Source organism: Corvus brachyrhynchos, unplaced genomic scaffold (assembly GCF_000691975.1).
Source record: "Corvus brachyrhynchos isolate BGI_N302 unplaced genomic scaffold, ASM69197v1 scaffold17, whole genome shotgun sequence".
Lineage (NCBI taxonomy): Eukaryota > Metazoa > Chordata > Aves > Passeriformes > Corvidae > Corvus > Corvus brachyrhynchos.
Genome location: NW_008240046.1, coordinates 543,203 through 566,373, shown reverse-complemented (window position 1 = coordinate 566,373; position 23,171 = coordinate 543,203).

Here is a 23,171-nt window from a genome sequence, read left to right as displayed (position 1 = left end):
TCCCCATCTCTTGCTATTCTCTTACTGTAGCTGTAGAATGATTTAAATGTCTTATATGTTTACTGAAACTTTCATTCATTTTATTCTAATATTCTACATACACAGAGGAAAAGGGAAATTAATGGCATTCTGCTTATCTGAATCATACCATATCTGTAGAAAAAGGATTTTATTGCAAATATAATTGAGTAGTTTTACAGACTTAGTACTACACAAAGATGACAGTTTAACATTATTATACAGGATATCTCCTGACATAGATTTTTTCTTGTTTGTCCTCATTGTTTTGGTTTGATGTCTTATTTCAGGACTCTACATGTTGTCTCTTTCTTGAAGGCTCAAAACTGATATGAAGAAAATTCCCCCCTTCGCAATGGACAGTGTGAGTTTTGCTTTGCCTGGGAAGTCCAGAAGGTCTTCCTAGCTATCATTTTGAGTCATAAGAATTAAGCCAATAGGAAGTAAATTATTTATGCGTACAAAATATACCAGCATATTGGAAATCAATGATATTTTCTCTGTAAAAAGTCATTCGTATGAGTATATATGCCACTGTATGTTTCTGTGCTTCTGTGGCATCATAGCTTGTTTCCTTCTTATTTGACCTCCAAATCATGAGGTAAATATATGTTAATAGAATGTACTGCTCACCCAGTAAATGATATAATTAAACAAATGTCTTTCTTTCGAGAGTTAGATTATTTTCTACCAAATGTAAAACCTGAAAAACAAAGTATATACATTCTTAGAAAACTTTCCAAAACATTCCAAAAATAGGTAAGGATGAAAGGTCTAAAGCCTTTGTAATAGCAGGGGATCATTTGGGTAGAACAGACCGGAGTATTTCTGGGAGCTGAATCATGCCTGCACTGGGAGGAAGAAAAAGGGAATGGAGAATAGGGAGAGAACAAGTTTAGAAGAGAATTTATACAAAATTTCTTAGGAGTGGGGGGAAGAAACTGCTCAGATTGAAATTTAGCTGTCAGTATGTCCCTGAGGAGGTGAGCAAGAAACATCAGTCAGTCATATAACATGAAAAGCATTCTTTGAACAGTCTGTGATTACTAATCTCTTTTCTTGACTTTATCATGGCTGCTCTCCGGTGGGAGAATAGATGACAACAAGTTGATTGTGCATCATACACACGAATGATATATAACTCAGAGGATAGTAGCTGATCTGCTGAAGTACGAATTTTTGTTTCAACTATGAGCTGCAACTGTCCTAAGCACGCAGCACACACATTCAGTTCTGTTCATTGAGGCATGCAAAAAGAGAATAAAGGTGTTGATTCCAGAGCTTCCAACCTCCAATTCCAGAAATGACAAAATGCAAAAACGGTGCTTAACTTTTCACACAACTGTGTTAGAGAACATCTTTTGAAAGGTTAGCTAATTCTTTTTAAAAGACTTAGAACACTGGTAATTTTGTCACCTGCCATATTATTGTAGTGGCACACAACCCTCAATGCCAGGAACAGACTTTTGGTCCTTGCATTCTCTCATACCTCAGTCAAAAGGGCTGAAAAGCCTCCCATTACAATTTTCTATGTGGTTGTATCTATACACAAGGACCAAATTATTTCCCAACTTTCTCTTCAATAAGATGGTTTTTCATTATTTAGAATCCCACTAAGCTTTATTAGATTTTAAATCAGTCTTGGATTTTGATATTTTGAATAATAAACCAGTTTAAAAAATTAATCTTTGGAGTATCTTGAGTACTAGAGCTCTGATAAATGAGGTTAATTAACATCAGGGTTTTGAGATCTGTTGATGAACCAGGTTTTATTTTGAGATCCTTGTGCACCATTTCCATGCAAGTGGTGAAGTAAAAAACTTTAGGAAGTTTCAGCATGAATACAGAGGTTTTAAAGCACTTCAGAAGGCATGATAAACAGAACTGTTTTAATTATGCAGACTAAAACTTTTTAAATCTTGGAAATGCAGCAATGAAATACAAGTCCAAAAAGATCAGAATTAAAAAAAAAAAAAAAAAAAAAAAAAAGTGCGTGGGTGAAAAAGAAGACTGCAAAAGGGTCTGATTGATCAAAAAGTTAAGAAGGTAAAATGAACTAAAACAGACAGGATTTTGAAATAACAGAACAAGAACCGAATACTGCTATTTAAGAGGGAAAAAATGTCCTTTATCTGAGATTAGACTAATGAAGAGGATACATTAAGAATTTAAAATGTTGGCTATGAATATAAAGGGTTGTGGAATAAATCTCTTCTGAATTAAAGTGCTCTAGGTTACTAGGTATATATCCTGAAGTGCACTGAGCATAGGAAGGAGCAGCTGAGAAGCTAATTTTTTTTAAATTTTAATTTTAATTTTTTAATTTTTTTTTTAATTTATTTATTTTTATTCAGAGTACAGCACAACATTTTCTAAATTCTGGCATTTTAAAAGGATGATCCAGACTAGATATTCACTCTTGACAAAAGTAATAGAATCCAAATTCAGGACTTCATTAATAAAAAATTAGACACTAAAAATATCATTAATGACAATCAATTTGGTTTAAAGGAGGTACTGCATGTCACATAAACGTGTTATCCTCAGAAGCAATGGAAGCAAGGATTTCTTTTCTTATCTGTTATCTGGAAAAGGTTAACGACATCTGTGAAAATGTGGCATTTTCTCTGTAGAAAATGTATGTTTTTTTAAGACATTACAGAAAAAATCCACTATATATCAGTGAACAGTTCACACATAAACTAAATTGGTCAGTTATTAATCATTGTTCATACAGTATTTTGACAGGTGCTGCTTAAAAATTTGCCACTGAATTTGTTCCAGAGAGAATCTGATTGCATCTATCAGGTCAGACCTACAAGGCCACCCTAAATTTGAGAGAAATACCCAAGTTAATTTCATCTTCATTTCTGCCTGGATTTTTAAGACACTAAGAGAGCTATTCAGAAATCCAAATTGCATTGGTACCAATCAGTAGCAGATAGGAACTTTTTATGGTCTGGCCGTATTCTATTCTTCCAATTTTATTTAACTACACCCAGTTACAGGAGAAGATACAGAGGTGCTCACTCAGATAATGAGAATTCCACCCCAATTTAAGAGTACTAGCTTTTAAATTTTTTTCAAGTATTTGCCATTCCATAATAAAGGAACAAGGCTTTCTTCAGCTAAATATATTATCAAAATAGAAGTTCCTTCTAATGTTCTCCTATCTTTGCACACTAACATTGTTGCACAACATTAATTTTTTTCTTTTCACTGTTGAAATCCTCAGATAAGTACCAAAGGCACATTTAGGTTACTAACTCCATAAAGAAGATTGCCACTTCTTTCCTTTCTAAACTTGTAAATATTTCTTACAAACAAACCCCAAAAGTACGGAGTTGATAAAGTTTGTAGTACCTTTATCAAAAATTGCCAAAGCAACTGCATTGTTATCAGCAAGCATGCTATAATTGCTACAGCAATTTATCACTGTTAACACCAAGACTATTTTTATAAATACTTCTGAGCCTCTTTCAGCTGTGATTTCAGATTCTCAGCTGCTAGTTGGAACCACTGTGGGGGTGGATGAAGTGGGATTCTATTGTTTCACCTGAGATTCTGCCTTGAGAACACAAATTATATTGAATTCAGACTCCAAAACTGGGTTGAAATGTTTTGCTCTATAAAATTTAGTTCACATAATGAAAACTGAAGAGGCAGTAATTCTCTGTCAGGAATCATAGAAGAAACTCTGATACAATTCTGAGTCATTGACAAACTATGGACCCTTTGCAAAAGAAATTCAAAGCAGTAAAGCTTACTAATGAATTTGGCCCAAATTTCATATTTTGATTAAACAAGATCAAGTACCAACTCCATTTAAAAATATTTAAAGATGTATTGTTATTAAAATAATGAATATTTTTTATATACTTGTAAGCTTCACTATAAATGAATATTTCCATTTTCAGTTCATGATCCTGAAGCAAAGGGAATATAACACATTTTGAAATACAGTGACTTAGAGCATCTGTATTTGTGCCTTTGTTTCCTGAATATATAAATCATCTTCTCTCTGTGGTTTCTATCCCGTTTCTTACCATTCAGATTAATACATTTCCTATTTCATTCATTTAAAATGGTTTCATATATATATATATGATGTCATATATATATAAACATATATATATATAACTTTTAGTTTTTCTTGGAACTTAGGAATAGAGAGAATATAATTTCTTAGAAAAATCAAATTAGAATGCTTAAATGGGGGTATCTTCAGGGGTGTAGTGTTCAGGCAGGCAGAAAGGAGACAAATATAGCAAGAAGGCATAAAGGTGCACATACTTTAAGAGTAACAGAAGCCAATTTTTCCAGGAATACCAAGAAGCTGGAGGTTTATTGCAGCCCAGAGGAGAAAAAATATTGTTCAACTAAGGACAGTACCAGTGAATAAGACTCAGTGACTAGACTCAGTGTCCAGAGGGCAGATCTATTCACAAATTTCTTTAAAATTAGTTTCCCTAGCCTCCCCAAAGTTCCATCTTTCTCAGCTTAAAACCTTTTTATTCCAGTTTTTGCTTAATTGTTTACTTAAAATAATTAGCTTAAAATAATTTGACTGGTTCTGGTGTCCTCACTTTAAGAAAAACTTGTCAGCCAAGCAACTCCAAAACTGTATCAGGTTGGGCAGAAAATTGTATTTTTGTTTTAATGACAGTTTCACTGCACCGGTCAACATATTTAGCTTTTAGAAAGTCCTAACACCTTTGCACATAAAACTGTTGAGCATTATATCATAAAACTATATCTGACAGACTACAGCTTAGTGTTAACCTATTAAGAATGCCCATGAAATTCTATTAATTGTAGCATGTGGTTGCACCTGAGAAATATAGATGTGACAATGATTTGTCTGCTTTGTTCTCCAGTAATGAGAAGACAGGAAGAGGCTATGTTATTAGTGTAGAAACATTGTCCACTGGATTTTGCCTCCAATAAAAAGAACTCATTTAAAAGTGTCAAGTCTGGCCTTTCATTAATGATGCTTTCACAATTGCTGAAAATCTACAGTCAGAGAAGATAGCTTGCTGCTTTATGTTTGTTCTTTGTCATGAGTTTAGAAATAAAAAATATTTCACATGATTTTTATGTACTTTTATTTTGAAAATAAAAAGTTTTAATGAAACAAACAGAATTTGTTTCAACAGTTTCTGTCTCCAAAAATTCTTATTTTTTTCTTACTGTCTTTTCTTATGTTGACTTTATTTGTTCCTGGATGATCACACGAAAACTACTGTTATACCTGAAAATCTTCAGTGGTCTCCCTTTTAGACACAATTCATTATTGAATCCCAAACTTTCAGATGATTTGAGGTTGAGGCACTTCTGTGTATGAAAAATGCTATTTTCTGCTATGATATCCAGTATTTGAAAGATCTGAGACTGAAACTAGCATTATTTGTGAAAAGTTCTAAGAATTTAATTTTCTAAATTAATGATTTTAATTGAACATATGAAGAATAGGATACATTTTTATTTTGTATCACTGCTACAATCAGTTTTTGATGCAACTGTTCGGGTCATAGATTCCACAATTTTTCTATGACTGTCTAGGAACACTTGCATTCAATTCTTTGCTAAACTGAATGCTTGAGATTTAATGTACTTGTCAGTACATTATTAGGAACAAAATAATTGAAAATACCATAAAAATAAACATTTAAAAAATAAGCCTAACTACTGTTTTTAATTTCTAATATAGTAATTTCTAATTTTACTACTCCTTTTTCTTATAAGAAGTATTTATGTTTCACATTTAAACCGTTGTTCTCCTTCTAATTATCTGTTACTTGTTACTAGAACTCATCAAAATATTACTTACTGAGACAAAAAAATTTGCCTACTATAGCTGTTTTCCCATAAAGAAAAACATGGAATAAACCACCATTATAAATACTCATAGGTTCTTTAGACTGACAAGAGTAAAATTCCTTTCCCTCCTTAGCCCCTAAACCTTCCTCTGAACCTCAGAGAACGAAGGAACAAAACCCCTGTAGCAAAAGATTCTTTCTTTTCATAGCCAGTATCAGAAAGGCTGGAGTTTCTTCTGCTGGTTGCTTTGTCTTGTTCATGCTCCTGAAGAAGACAGTCCAACACACATTGAATTTGGCACTTCACTTCAGGACAAATCTGCAAGTGTGGTTCTTGCATTCTCTCTTCTATTCATAAATGCCTTGAAAATAAGTGGAGCTCCATCAAGAGTCAGGACTAGAGGTTGTGAGAGTGACAGCATGTTTTACACACACGCATGCCAATGTGACAACAAAGTCCATTTTTAGAAAGCTGTATAGAAACCTCTCTGCATCAGTGTCAAATTAGAGATACTGTTCTGATACACTGATTACAACTGCATATTTAGCCTGTGTCAGCTGACAGTATCTGACTTATCTATCCATCTATTACTGCCTGCTGCTCAAATGAATGTCATCTTGTTAATGGGCTCATCATTATATTCAGCTGGAAGGTTTGCAGACTTTCAGCTCTGAGAAAGAACTATTATGGTGTTTATGGATGACTTCAATACTAGCACATCCCTTTTTTAGGAGTGTCAAACTTCTTGGCAATCCATTCTGCTGAACAAAAGTGAGTCCCTGAACAAAAGTGAATCAGTTCATGAGCTCTCCATACCATTTTTTCCAGGTATAGTTCCTCAATGATTCTTTAAGCCCTGATGAATGTTCCACTTACACGCTTCTTTTAATGTAACTCTGCCTGCTTGTTTAGTATTATTTGTTTCCAAAAGTACAGCTCTGTGTGAGAATGTGCCTGGAAAATTCATATATAATAGGAAAATTTTATGGTGAGCTGAGGGACAAGACTGAACCGTTTAGAAATAATTTTATGTTTAACATGTCTTTTATAAGTTAAATGCTTGTTCAATTAAATTAGTTCAAAGTTAATGTCTTGTAGAAACAAAGTATTTTCTATAAAATCCGCTATACCTACCCAGGCTGCCAAGGTTACAAGTTTTTTTTCTCCAGGTTTCTCAGACAATGAACTAGTGTTATCCGAAACCTATGAAAGGCAGTTTTGGTTGGGTGGGATTTTTCTGCTTCGTTTTGTCTGTGTGTGTGCATGTGCAAACAGAAATTGCTAAAATTAATTTCATGTTTAGATGCCTGTTTACACTCAAAAACCTTGCAGGAAAAAGCTGATACCCTGATTAAATTATTGAATTTTTCTATGTCATAAGTCACTGCAGTATTAAGTTTTTTGCTTTCCGAAATTTCTGACAGGTTAACAATTCTGTATGGATGATAAAAGAAATCTCATTGGTTTGCAATTATGAGTAAGATAAATAAATTAAGAGATGTTCTTAAAAGAGTAGTACCTGGTAAGGTGAGTGGCATAATGTGATCAAGAGATGTGTAAAAGAAAAGAAATTAGGGTATTTGTCAAGAGTTTCTTTCTGTGGTCTGGACTCTCTTGTTGGCCACCTCATTGAATCACACTCCTGCAACACCAGATGTCAAAGAGGTGATATGAGCGTAACTGTGTATATTAAAGGTCATGATAACATTGCAGAGATGGAAATAGAACCATCAGAGCAGAACAGAGCCAAGAAGAGGAAACATTTTTCCTTCTGGCTTCCGTGATATCAACTGGATTGATGCAAGTGGTTAAGGATTTGTCTGTGAACAAGTATTTTAGGTTCCTATTAAGCATATTTATTAAACAGTTTTACTAAAATTAGACAAAAAAAAGAATAGTTATACTAAAATTAATTCCTGCATCATTGAATGATGAATAATTCAAATGCAATAAACTGACCTTGAATTTGCTTTTGTTTTAGCACTGGCTGTTATTTTATTCTTTATTTTGCATTGTGCTAATTTTCACCAAGAGTAGGAGTGTTACTAGACAGCTAAGGAGTGCATGGAAACAAAGGAATCTATAAGTTCTGGGAATAACTCTGCAGTCCTTTTCTGCAAGAAATTATAGCCCACTAACGTATTTGAAATAGCAACTCCCTATGAATTGAAGCAGTTTAGAAGGATTTTCTGAGCCCGATATATTGTTTTCTCTTCTGTTATTCATGAGCTGCTTTATAAACAAAAAACCTTATGATTTATACTTTTTTCTAGCATGGAAAATAATTTTAAGGCTACTAGTGATGCTGATCTAGTAATCTCATACAAAAGTGGCTACTTTTGTAAAAGACAGCAAAAATGTTTTCACAAATGCATCATCAATAAAAAGAGGGTTAAGGAAAATCTCCATCCATCCTTTATTGCATACAAGGGGAAATATAATGACAGAGGATACAGAAAAGGATGAGATACTTGATTCTTTTTTTGCCTCAGTCTTTAATAGTAAGGTCAGTCATCCTAAGGGTATCCAGCCCACAAGCTGAAAGACAGAACTGGGGAGCAGAATGAAACCCCCATAATCAAAGGGATGAAGCACCTCTCCATATGAAAAAAGGCTGACAGAATTGGGATTGTTCAGCTTGGAGAAGAGAATGTTCTGGGGAAAACCTTGTAACAGCCTTCCAGTACCTAAAAGGGGGCCTAGAAGAAAGCTATAGAGAGTTTTTACAAAGACGTGGTGATGGGGCAAGGAGGAATGGGCTTAAACTGAAGAGACTAAGTTTAGATTAAATATTAGGAAGAAATCCTTTACTGTGAGAATGGCGAGACACAGGAACAGGTTGCCTGGAGAAATTGTGGATGTCCCATCCCTGGATGTGTTCAGGACCAGGTTAGATGGAGCTTTGAGCAAACTGGTCTAGTGAAAGCTGTCCCTGCCCATTACAGGGGCATTGGAACTAGATGATCTTTAAGATCATAGAATCACAGAATCATTTCAGTTAGAAAAAACCTCTAAAATCATCACATTCAATGTTTAATCAATCACTGCTTTGTCAACTAGACCATAACACTAAGTGTCATGTCCAGTTGTTTCTTGAACATCTCCAGGGATGGAGACTCCATCTCCCTGGGTAGACCATTCCAATGCTTAATAATGCTTTATGTGAAGAAATTCTTTCTGGTCCCTTCAAATGCAAGCCATTCTATGATTCTATGAAGAGAAAGAGAAGTATTTAGGCAGATAGTAGTAACATTAAAATGGAAATTTTGTCAAGACAGTGAGGTTATGCTAGAGTGTAGTCATGGAACCTTCTCTTAGTTTTAGAATGATTCATTTTCCCACCATCCCGAGGAAAGGGAATGGACCAGTCTTATTATAATTAATTGAAATTCAACTCTTATCCAGTAATTCAGATGGCTAGATGTAATTATATGTTTTTCATTGTTACGTTAAATGGATAAAATAAAGACCATTCTGAGAGGGAAATGTTGCTTAATATGCAAGGTACAAAAAGGAAGACTTGTTTAGTAAACTGTAAATACTCTGAGGTATAAGCTCATTACTTCTGTTGCAATGCAAAAGAGCCTCACTAATTCACATTAATAGCTCGGAGACTCACTGTAAATGGCTGAATTTTATAATGAGACACTAGGTGAAATAAATGGTAAAACTCTCATGGACTTGCAATTTCAGTTTTATTGGCATCAAGGCAAATGAGTAAGAAAAATAGAACCACTTACAAAATATCTGGTAGTCATTTGTATGATGCACAGTTTCAAGTATTTGGGGATGAACATAGATGGAACTAGACTAGGTTAATTAATCTCTTTTTAAGTAGAGAAAATGGAGCAGAATTATATAAATTTTCAAAATTTATTTTTGAAACAGTTCCTCATTATTGAGATTGTTGTTTTGTCTCCCACTTTAATATAATAATACTAATCATACTACTACTACTAAAATTGATAACCATTATTTTGGCCACAATAACATTTTTCTAAAGGAAAAATGCTGAGGAGTAGATACTGAGGCAGCTTTAGAACAGTAACTATTGCAAGCCGATACTTTATTTTTCTTGGTGCTATTACATAGAAATTTCCTAATTTCAGATCCACTCACCAGTTTGTGATTAGATGCAGCATGCTAGCAACAGAACCATCTTTTCTGGTTAGTTTCTCCATTTTTTCTTATAGTGTGTTTTTCTTGATACAACAGGAGGAAATGAACTATTCTACATCTTAGATTATTAAAAGAATAATAATTCACAAGGGGTTTTCATACTTTCATTAATCATAAATTCCCATCTGCTCATCTGGAAAAAATCTGCTAAGAATTATAAGCCATTGACTTAATGAAAGAATGTTATTTGCTTTTGTACATCTTTTTCTTGATATTCTGCTTGCCACTTGGACCTGAACTTAAAGATGTAAAATTCTGTAGAAATTGGAGGTGTACAAGGGGAAGGATCTATTTCATAATAAGTGCAAGAAAGAAAATCACATGGACTAAAGATGTCACAAGATGAACCAATAAAATGCACAGGAAAAGGCATATGACCAGTTAACTACTGCAAAACATCTAGGATTTGTGCTCATTATCACAGAAAGATGGAAAATTGCTTCACACATACAACTTCACAAAAGCATCCCTGTTTATCTGTACTCAGATAAGTAGCTTTTCTACATCAGTGGAATCAATTTTCAAGATTCTGGCAACTGACTTACATAGAATAAGGGATTTCTGGAGACTACTTATGTGAGAAGCTCCAGCTTCTGATGTCAAGTAATTCTACTGGGGTTTCTTTGTCTTTTCTCAGTTAAATGAAATGCAAAACAACAGACAGCAATGGTGCTGAACATTTTCTGTGGCAATTATTCACGTATGTAGAAACCCAGGTCCTGAAAGTATTTAGATGCTACTCTTCCTCGAATGGAAAAGTGTGGTGTTTTTTGTTTTATCAAAGAAAATAAAGCCCTGAGGTACCACTTTAGGTCTCTGCATCTAACAATTTAACACTGAAATCTTCAAATATCTCTTTCTAGCACAGGGTTATTGAACGCACCCTGTATATTTTACCATCTTACACAGCCCCATAGAACAGTTGTTGCTTTATTGTGCTTAGTCTTATAGGTGTGCTCCAAATTCCATGTAAATGGCAAACAAAAGTGTCAACACCAGGCAGCAGGTCACTCTGGAGAGGAGGAGCAGAGACATGGGCCTGCTACCTTACTCCTGCAGTATCCAGGAGAACAATCTGTAGCTCAGGCAGGCACTGTCTTCCATGATGCTGTTCCAAAGGCTTCCATAACAGCACCCTAAAGTGGACATCTTCATGTCTTCTGCCTTTTCAGTTGTGGAATACTCAGATTTTTTTTTTTTTTTTACTATGAATTTATTTACAATAAATAAGATTTCTTGAAACAAAAACTTTTGATTCAGACTGCCAAGCATCTAATGAGGTTACATAGTCATAATCAGTTTCTGTTTTTCTGACTACTTTTCTCTTAAATAGCTTGTGAAGCTTCACCAAGAATGAGTAGAAGAGACCTGCAACATCACTCAGGAGCTTGACAGAGAGAACATTTTTGCCCAAAATGACAGACCTTGAGCAAACATCCTTCCTTGAAGGAACATAGTGATCTAAAGGCTTGAATGACCTCAGTAAAGTGATGTATTTGCTACTGAGACTCATGAAAGAAGCCATTTTCACTGCCCGATTTCATAGGTGTAGTCTGAAATACGTTTTTTGTGGAAGAGAGGATAGTTATCCATTTACTAAGATTACATTATTAAACAAAAAAAAGGAGAAGACTTGCATATTTAAAAGGTGTTAAAATAAATAGAAATCAAATGAAATATAAACTCTGGTGTCAAATGCACAACATTCACTCCTTTATAGTGCATTTCTTTAAATGAGTTTAACGTTAAAGAGTTAAAAAATACAGCTTGATAGGAAGTATCCATCAGTTATATCAGTTCAAACTTCATTCAGAGAGAAAAGTCTCAGCTAAGAAAGAGAGAAAGAAATAGAAAGCAGATCCCACGTTCCTGTGCATTGAAAAAAACCCTGCCCTCTTTACCAAATAAATCTTTCTTAAAGGCACCTTCTGACATTCACTGTGACAGAGAAAATAGCCATCAGCAACAACTGGCAGCCAAAGCATATTGAGCTGCTTTGAGTTGTTCTCAAGAGATAGGAATTCTAGCAAGCAAATCCTTTTACACTGGCTAAAAATGTCCATTTTTTTTTACCTGTGATCACCAGATACTCAGCAAATAAATCTCTCCTGCAGCATCCCTCTGCTGCAGAGCTCGGAGAGGTTTTTTAAAGCATTGTATTTCTATTGCCTTTTTTATACCTTAAAAGTTTAGTGGAGGACTGAAGTTGTGGTTTAAGCCTTAATTACTTCTTTATTGTTTCAAAACAAAGTTTAATATCTCATATCCACTTTTTTGTGATGTAAGAAATATAGCACCCTCTTCTAAAGATTTGGCCATCAGTGCTTAAATTTCACAGATCACTCCCAGTTAGAAGTCTTTGTAGAGATATATAGGTATTATAATACTGATGATGATAATAAAAATAACAACATATAAACATATATTATTTATAAAATAAATAATACACCTTTATGGATTAAAAAAGTTTGGCTTATGCAGCCAAATGTGAAAATAATAGACCTGAATAAAAATGCAGTGCTTCCAAGTAAAACTAGCACACCCGCTTTTGCTAGAATGTGGTTTGAATAACAATGAGGATGTACAGCATATGACTAACTGTTTGCAAGCACAACAACTGTGTCCATGTAGCCCAAGAATTAGTATTGCCATGGCTATTAGCAGGCCATAAGCTTTGTATTGAATTTGCTAAACATCAGCACTGAGGCTTGTCAGACTTGGTCTGTCTGAACTTTACTTGAACTGCCTTACGGATTTGTTTCACTGTGAAAACAATTTCTTTATTTGGCCAGGTATTTATGACTAAATAATTTTACTTTTGGTTTTTTTTATGTGGTGCAAGCATGGTTTTATAGAGGCTAACAAGCAGCTATTCTGTATAGAATGAAATATTTTGACTCTTAACACAATGCAGTAGAGAAATGCAGAGCTGGTGCAGTAACAGAGGCCTAGAGAAGTGGAGACAAAGGATGTGGCATAGAGGAGTACAGGCATGGGATGATCAGGGATGAAGCACAGATAAAGAGATCATACAGTAATGTATGTTTCTACTCATGAAATACATAAAATTAACAGCGTCATTTCAGTGCCCTGGAAACTTTACAGTGTCTACTGTGGCTGCATATGTATTTTTAGGACCTCTAATGCACTTATGATCTCTAATATTAAATATATCTGTATATAAAATATGATATCATAGAATATCTTCATAATGGCATGTATTTAAGAAGACCTTGACTTCTTCTGATTACTCAGTATTATTTTTGTCTGCTAACTTCACAAGCTTCTAGGAATGCTTAAATCAGGTAAACAGTTATGCAGAACTTGTGTTTAAATCTTCTGGTTATGCTTCAGTAATCCAAGAAATTAAATAAAGTTACTACAGGATCTTATCTATGTTCAGCAGTTACAATATAAAGTTCACATTTAATTTATTTTGTTTTGGTTAATTTGCATGCTTGCCATATAATAGCAGTAAGGTTCTGTAGGAATCTGAAATCTATTGTATTCTGAGTCTTCTGAAAACCCAATGGGAAAATAAACTTTATTTTGCCATAAAATATGGCAAAATAACTTTATTTTCAAGGATATTTTTTCAAAGAAGGTTTTGAAAAATGCTATTGTAAAAATAGATATCTTGGTGAACATGCAAATTCTTTTGCATGAGAGGACACCAGCTATATAGTATATATACAAATGTTATATGTGGCATCCATTTCCTAGCTATGCAAAAAGTAGAGATAAGGATTTGATTCTTCAGGAAATAAAGTAGGGTAGGTCTTTTAAAGAAGTGCAATAACATTCACATTAAACTCAAAAAATATTGAAAAGTACCTTTAAATTCTGTGAAAACATAAATATCTTTTAAGTGCATGGTCTTAAAAGAAATAGAATTCCAAATTGTTTTGGAAAATTTCCTCTGTTACTTATACAACCCTGCTTTACAGGACTGAGATTTAAGAAACTGTGTAAGTTCTTTCTTCTGTTGTGCTACACTGATGCTCCCTTTTTTTTGTATCCAAAGATATAATGAAGGGCAGCTTAGTTCATAAATAACTAATTTGCATTCTCCCTCACTAAATCTCAATGATGTTTTGTGCACAATACAAAAGCATACTGCAGTAAAATAATGAGAAAAGCATTAATAATTACACAGATGACAAAAAGAAGAAAAGAAAATACCTGTTGCAACACAGAAGGAATTAAAAATAAAGGATTAGAATAATGGAATACATCCAATTGCATTAAAAATACACAAAAATTATTTAAAACACAAAGGGAGATTCAAAAATCAATAGCAATGAATTCACTAAAAATTAGTTATTAAATTGAATAAAAAGCAAGAGATAATCTAGTCACTGAGAACTTGACTTTACAGAGTTTTATTCACATTACAAGTAAATGCTTTTAATTAGTTTCTTTGAAATTAATTTCTTTGCACAACTCTCAAAAAGGAGGCCTCTGTACCTTATTTTTGACAGTACCAAAGCTCTCATTACCATGGTAATAATTTGATTTGAGTTTTCTGTAATTTCTTTAAACATTTTTCTTGTACAGTTCTGACTTATGAGTTCTGTTACTTCATTTATGTGAAGTAAAAGAATCAACACATAGGGACATGTTAATTTTCTCTACTTAGTTTCTTTTGTTCTTTGCCTCTGTTTCGTGAGTTCTTTTACTCAGAGTTTGGATTGAAGCACAGGAGACACCAGGGTTGTTCTTCTAATTGATGTTTATTATTTCTTACCTATAGCACAGCTGTACAGAATGTGCCTCTTAAGTTAACAAGATGGAAAATGGCCCCAAGTTCTAACCTCCAAGGTCTTTTAAAGTCCATACTATCCAATTATGGAATTCCAACTAATTTATTTTTACTTATAATCCAATAACTAAACATTCATGTTCCGCACTGTGGGTTTTTTGAACCAATACCAAACTACTCAGATTTGTGAAGAAGGAGGAAAGAAGAAGAACTAATCCACACCCAAAATCCTCCATCTTGTTACTATATCCCATAAACCTATTTTTCTACATCTCTACATATTCCACCCAGTGACATAACTTTAATTACACAGCAACAACCTCAGTGTTATCACACAATCTGGGAAGCCTTTCCCAAGGCCTCAGGTCAAATGCGGTGCGCTTTTGAAGATCATTGTCTGTCAGCACTGAAAGGCTGGAATTCTCTGAACTCAGGGTTCCAACAGGGACATACACAACTTTTAAAGAAAATAAAGACATAACTGATTCTCATCCCCATTAGTCCAAAACAGCCAGATAGTTCTGGTTTAGTCATTGGCCAAAAAATTATTTGGAACATGTCAAAGAGTCTATGACTCTGTACGGTTGCTACCTGTAGACCTGCATATCAATTTTCAAGCTTTACCGTCCTCTTCAAGAATTACTCTTCAAGAACCTTAGCATCTTACCAAGGGTCCTTCCCTAGCCTTTAGCTTTATTGTCTTATTCAACACTCTACTGTCTATTCCTCATATTTTCTTCCTGACACCCTACTCTTTTATGACATTTTTAAGAGCTATTTACCTTTGCCTGTCAGTTTGGGTTGTTCTAGAATGGAAATTTTAGAAGCTTCTTCTTTAATAAGTCTACTCTCGTCCAATGAAAGAGAAAGGATAAAAAATTACCCTAAACCCAAACTCATTTATTAATAACACATATATGAGAATTAAATTTTTCAACCAGGTGCATACTTTTTTTTAGCAGCTTTTTTGTAAAAGCTCTAATCTTTGTCCTTCTGGTAGCTATGCTTCTGGGAGGCTTGAAAAACTAATAAAGAGAAAAAAAGTGTTTCTTTTATTCTTATATAATGGTGGTATGAATCCTTTCACTTGTTATGTTTAATTCTTCTACCATAAAGGAGAATCAGAAAGTATGGTCTTCTGTTTTAATCTGCTCTTCTAAGAGGCAAAAAATGAGAAGACAGTGGCAAAGATCATCCTACTTCAATTTAATATTTTTATAGTGCTATTCAATAGTTCGGTCCCAAATTAGAGAATGTAAGAGACTGGAGATGGCTTACCCTTACATAACAAATGTCTGAAGATGTATTTTATAGAGTTTTAAGGAATTTTGTAATAAGAATAATTTATAAAATTATTTATCAGTGCAGCAAAATAACAAGGAGTTTCTGAAATTTTATGTCAGGACCCAGGAAACTCAAAAGTTTAGAAATAAGAACAAAATACCAATGGTCCTGGCCTTTTTAAATCTCACTGTAGCAACTAATTTTACTTTGGAATATTTTAAATAAAATGGCAAACCTCCTTGAATTAAAACTGCCTTAGGAGTCCTTAGAGAGAATAACAGGATAAATAGCATAAATAAGATTGTATTTTCTTGATGAGCATCAAGGTATTAAATTCTGCACTTTGAATATAATAAAAAGCTAAATCTAGTTTGCTGGAAAGTGAGAACAGCTGAATTTCTGGTCACTAGAATTTGTTTAAAAAAAAACTTAGAAAATTGAGTAAATGTAAGTGAAAACCACAACATTCCTTTTAATGAGAAAGCAATTGGAATAAAAATTGATGAAGTGGAAACTCTTCTAGTAAAATTAAAGATTTTATTTTGATTTTGAAGTATTCTTGTTTTTGTGGGTTTTAAAGTTTTCTAGAAATAAGAACCTTTTAAATAATTTAAATATTTTTGATGATACAATTACAAAACATTTGTTGTTCTCTCAATCCATGAGCGACTGCAGGAATAAATCAATGTATAATCCTAGTTCAGAAAAGCAGTTGTGAAGAATGATCCTTATTTAAAAATAAACATATGAGATCTATGTGCTACATCATATTAGAATGTAAGGCATCATAAATATGTTTGGTATTTTGAAGGTCAGCAGGAGTTAAACTCTCAATTCAGTTAAGCGCTTTTGTAAAACCAATGACTATATGCTCCCTAGTTCAATGATGATGCTTAAAAAAATAGTCTTTTATATTCTGCTATTTAGTTGACATTAAAAATGGTTTCCAAATATTATTTAAAATAACAAAATTTGAATGTTTGCTTTGCACAATAAAGAATGATACATTTAGCAAGGGGTCTGTAATATAGATAACTCAAGCTTTATCAGCACTAGGGAACAAATTCTTATAAAGATGGCAGAGTGTAAACAACCAGCAGAATTTCCTTGTTATGAAGCAAAAGTTACTTTAAACTATAGCATTTAGGTCAAAAAACTGTCTCTTGCAGGGAGGATGAAGTATGAAAAGTGGTTATGGTGTCAGGACTTGAAAACAGGGTTGTTTAAATATAGCTTTATTGTTATACTGTTTTTGCCAAGTTACTTGGTTAGTTATATAGGGTAGCATCCATCTTTGTGAAGGCCAAAAAAAGAGTGAAATCCCCAAAGATCCCTTTGCTTTCTTCCCTTGGAAAAGAGAAGGAGGAAAAGAAAATACAAGGCCTTCACTTGATAATTCTGTGCATGTTCACTTACTTTTGACAGATATTAAATATCTTGATAATAACTTTTAAAGTGAAGTTTGCAGTTACTTGTTTTTTTCTCCTTTGCACTTCTTTTAAATTTGGAGCATGTTAAAATTTTTAAGAATTAAAGTAGAATGATTGCTGCTGCATCAGAGCATTCAGAACAGGAAACTGAGTTAGTTGTATGGTTGACAACAAAAATATCCACACAGACAAATTGCTTCAAACAAATCTAGGGATTTATAAAATATGCAGAACTTGATTGGAGGACTAGTTAGTATTCTAACATCAACCTTCCGTCAGATATTCTTTCTAAAAGTTTGTCCTTGAAAAAAAACATGTGTATGGTCACCTAGAGCAAAAGGTATCTTCCTGGACGTTTCCATGTTTTTGATTTAATGCAGCACATCAAAGTAATGATATATCACACATGAGTTCTATACGCCTTCAATGCACCTTCAGCCTGTTCTGCAGAGCTCAAGCTGTCATACTCTGAATCCCTTCTGGACAGAGCTGCCAATCATGTTAAACTATGTGAACAGCTTAGTGACACAGACAGATGTTCACAGAGAATGAGACAGAGACCACCAAACTCACTCATTTATAAATTTAACAGGATTTGAATATAGGGCTTCAGAGTGAAAGTCTATTTCATTGTTCTGGTAGTTTCTTTCAATTGTATTTTTAGAAGATACATTTGCAAACAAAAAATCTCAACTCTTTTATATTGCTACCACCAAACAAGAGGGAATACACTTGGCCCCATCCAAGCTTTCAAACTCAGCATTCTTCATGATTTTGTACAAATTCAGAAAACAGCTTTTCATACTGAGCTCTGAACTTTATTTCTCAAACCATCTTTCACTGGGAAAGAAATATAACATTGAGGTTTAAACATAATAATTTTAACAGGAAAGAAAATTCAGGAAAGTTAAGTACTTTAAAGCAAAACCTGAAACACAGCACCACAAGAACTGAACAGCCTACAAAAAGAACCCCCAAAAACCAGAGGGGCAAAAGGTCATAAATATTTACAAAGGTATGATTTTGACTTAAATAAGAAATAACCAAAAGTTCTTAATAACTGCAGCAAAACCAAAAAGCATCAAAACATTTTTATCTGTGCCTGTGGTAAGAACATGGACACAAAATTGAACAGAATAGTAACAGAAATATATACAATTGAGATAAAATATAAAATCACTGTACTTTTAAGTCTTGTTTTTAGTGAAGCCTAGTTCTGATACATGTAATAACACATTTTCTTCAGTTATAAGTATCATACGTTTGAGAAGACTGTCTGAACTAAACTGTTTTCCCCCAAAAGCTTTGCCAATTACCCTTATTGAGGTACTTTGGTTTTTATGAGATGATTTACAACACATACCACAGGAAAAATAAATGGAGATTTTCATATATTGTAATTAATTGTTTATTTTACTTAATATTTTGAAAAGCAAGTAACTTACCTCTTCCATTTTCCGAGCCAAAGCTAAGGCAAAATCCACTGAGGAACTTATATCCAGAAATGGTGAACAATTGATTATTTTCAGCATAACACTGAAGTTAGACTTACAGATCCAGGGATGATTTTTTTTTTCTGGGAATATTTCTTGCCTCTTTTAGACTCATACACAAATATTACCCTGTGTTCAAAATTGTATTTGAGTCTGGAGTGCATTCATTCTTTAAGGAAAATTTAGCTGTTTCTCAGCAGGCTAGGAGAATCTATAGATTTAAATTATCTCCATATATGTGGAAAGTTAAGCATATAGGTATGAGATAAAAAACCAAAAATTTTGAATCTTCACAGTGAGTTACCTAAATTAATGAAAACAAATTGAGAAGGAATGTCTCCTGCATCTTTTTCCACTGCAGAATTTTTCTTCCACCAGAAGTAAATATTCATAAGGGTTTAATAAGTAATTCAGTAATCACAGTATAAATACCTATTTCAGGAAGCAAAATAAAAATAAGAAATTTTGAGAGACTGGTTAAATATCTCCTATTTTACAGTGAAGACTTCCAGTGAGTTGAAGAGAATAATTTCTCTATCACACTGGATTGTTGTATTTTGAATAGAACATCTAATAATGGGGAGAAAGTCTTAATGGAATAGTCATCGTGTTATTTCATTGAAGAAGGGGGACATGGACTCCATTAGTTCTTTAAAATTTATCTTAGATGCAGTTATATGAGAAGAAATTTAATCTGCTTTCTGAATTTTTATCTAGTGAGTCTGTAAGATTTTGCTACCTCTATTACTTTACTTCTTTACTATGGAATGGAAAAAGAAATCTTTTAACTGGGGAAGACTGATAAAAAATCACCTCATATTTTCCTGCATAGTGGAAGTTTTTTCAGCAACCTCCAGAAAAGTTTAAATTTCAATGTCCTCGTACTGGATCTGTCAATTCTCTGGTGAGTGTTTCAAGTTACCAAACTAGTGGACACTGAGGTGATGAATGATTACAAACAATAATTCACAGGATATTCTAAGATTGACAGTATTTGCACAACCCTGGAAGTGAATGGAAGGAATCACAAATTTTGGCCCTTTGATTCAATTCCTTCTCAGCAGTGAAAGAATTAAATATTTTTAAGCATTAAAAAAATATTAAATAGAATTAAAAAAAAAAATTAGATGTACCTTTGGTAGATGACTGGCTTATCCAAAGCCAGTGACAGTTAAGCAAATGTCAAGTGCAGTGGGATGGTTATGCTACCATTCTAATTTTTAATACAAAATTACTATTAACTTTTTAATTACTTTTTTTACAACTATTTAACTATTAATTTAGAAACGAAGGTTCAATCTCAGTTTGGGTTTAAAAAGAAAATAAATAATGCTCAAATAATGACAAATTGGCCTTTTTCTCTCTTTTCATGACAGCTGATCTCTTAGGATTAGAAAATTATTTATTGTTCTTTTTTAGTTAAAAAAATACTTTCTTCAGTGTTAATCCTCCACATATTCACAAATGTTTCCTTCTTATTTTAGGACTCAATCTCCTAGAATACAGTGTCAATAATTACTACAGACAGAGGGTAGGAAACAATTTATTTTCAAACACAAATGAAACAATTATTGAAGCAAAAGAGTTATATACTCTATCTGTAAGGAATGCATTTACATACTTTCATTTCTAGAAAGGGCTTCTTGCTTTGAAATGAAGCAGTTTTCTAACTTAAAGTAGGTAATTACACACTCCATTAAACAAGTAATTAACAGATTACAATTTAAAAAAAAAATTGAAAATGAGCAATTCAGATGCTAAATGTGAAGCACACTGTTATAATTAGCATAATACTTTTTGAAATGGATTAACAAATACACAATGAAAATGGAAAAAAAATCTATTTTCTCCATGCAAATCAGAAGCAACCAATAGTATTTTATAAGTCAAACAATATCACAGTACAAGAACCTAGTGCAAATACCTCATGCTAAACTGCTTATTTAAATAAATAAATAAATAAGCTCTTAATTCCCTGAAGAAATAGCTAAAACTTTTGGAAGATTATTATTGTGTATGCACCATGCTGGGAGCATTCATTATGTGAAGTAAACAAAAGGTCAGATGCTGGGCTTTTTAAAAGCAAATATGATTCTTCTATTAATCTGAAGATGCAAGTGAAATTTTACCGACCACTATTCTAAACATCAGCAAAAGCTACCACAATGAGAAACACTATCCAATACTTTATGCTTCCATGTCTTGTGTTAATTTTGTACATCTGATGAAGTTTCTCAAAATAAAAGTTAATAAGCCCGGATAGGATAGTGAAAGGCATGAATGGGTTTATGAACTAATTTCTTCAGCTCCTTCAGTCCAGCTGGCACATACTGGCCACCTGTCTATAGCACCAGTACAAGATGTGTGCTTTTCAGCTGCTGCCTTGAAGAAATGTTAATTCTGCTTCAAAATTAAAGAAATAGACTTTAATAGGAGCCATATCCTTTGTACATAGTCAGCTTATTTAATCTTCTTTACAGTTATCTGTTTTTATTTGTTGAAATTATAAATTGCAGACAAAAAATGATCAAGAAAGAATCTAGTTTAACCTCTTTTGCACGGGTATTTAGTCTAGCTGTTCTCCTGAATCCTCATTTTAATCATCATTTTACTTCAAAAAAGTACATTCTTCTTCTTCTAACCCACAGGAAGATTTTAATTATTCAAACATTATTTTCAAACGTTCTTTCCTCCATAAAAGGAAATTACTAGAATAAGTAATAATACCATTTTCATTATTTTTATTAAATAAAAAGAATTAATATAGAGGTTTTTAATCAGAAAGCCAGTAGAAGGTAATAAACAGTAAACAAGAGACTTAAGAATATAAAGTGCAAAACACAAAACAAAATATTCATGTTCTGTCACTTCTTTTTTTTTTTTTTTTTTTTTTTTTTTTTTTTTTTTTTTTTTTTTTTTTTTTTTTTTTTTTTAATTTTCTATGAATTTTTGAATCCAGCTACTGGCAACCTAGTCTTAATTTATAGGACCTGACAATCAGAGCCCATGGCAATATGGCTGTACGGGAGCAGTGTTTTGTTGAATGCATTAATGTCATGATAAGCTGAATTACTTTCTTGCTAATGAAGTTGACCTCTTCGGGTGTTATTGGAAGCCAGGCCAGTAAAGAAATTCAAATACCCCAGAATCACTCAAGGCTTAATTTGCATCGAAATAGAGCAACTACAAAATATAATAAAAAATTGAATCACTGTGTAATACTGAATCAAATGCAATATCTGTGAGTAAAGGAGACTGCAAATCTTACAAAAGGGAATTGTTGTAGGGCAAACATATGATGACACATCAATGTGATGGCTTACTCCCACATACAGCACACTAGTTTCTGCAGCTTTCATTTACCTAATAGGTTGTTTTGATGAAGCGCCATCTCATATGGTTGAAAGAGGAGGGTCATGAGATGAAATCAGAATGGCAAAGGTGGTTACTATTCCTCTGAGTATCAGTAATAATTGTAACTTCTTCAAGTAAATAAAGCTCTCCTCAGTTTCCTTCTCACATGTCTTTCCTTCCTTAATTATATTTCTTGGTCTACTTTGACAGTTAACTATTTTCATGGATGGTCCTCATCCCAAGATCATGCATGAGAGCAACAGCAGTTTAAAACTTGCCTTTTTTTGTTCTTCCAGGTATGAGTGAATGCTAGAAAATAAACATGAGAATGCATCTATAAATGTACTGTATTTTATCTTTTTCCTCTATGGAGGAATGATTTGTATGAAATTATCAATTTCTACCAAACTGCAGAAATCTTAGACTCTGCAATGATGAATAGTTGAAACTAATTTCATAATCAGTTTGAATTTAGTTAAGACCAAAGCCTACATATAAATATACATAAGTGGCAGCATGAGACAAGTTACTCAGACTGATATCATATTGTAAAATATCCCAAATGTGAAACTTTTGGTAGTTTGCATTTTTTTTGTTGTTTTAAATCTAAAAATATAATTCTGGGTTTGTTCTATTTAAGTAGCTTTCTTATTTACTATTACTTCCTTTCTCAACAAGTATAGAAAACTGTTATAGAATACTGTTAGACTGATTATTTTCATTAAATTCATATTTAAATAATCTGTTTTCTAGAGTTATTCAACTTCTGAGGATTTAGCACAAAAAATGAGGAATAAGTCTTATTCACAAAAAATTTACTTCTGAATATAT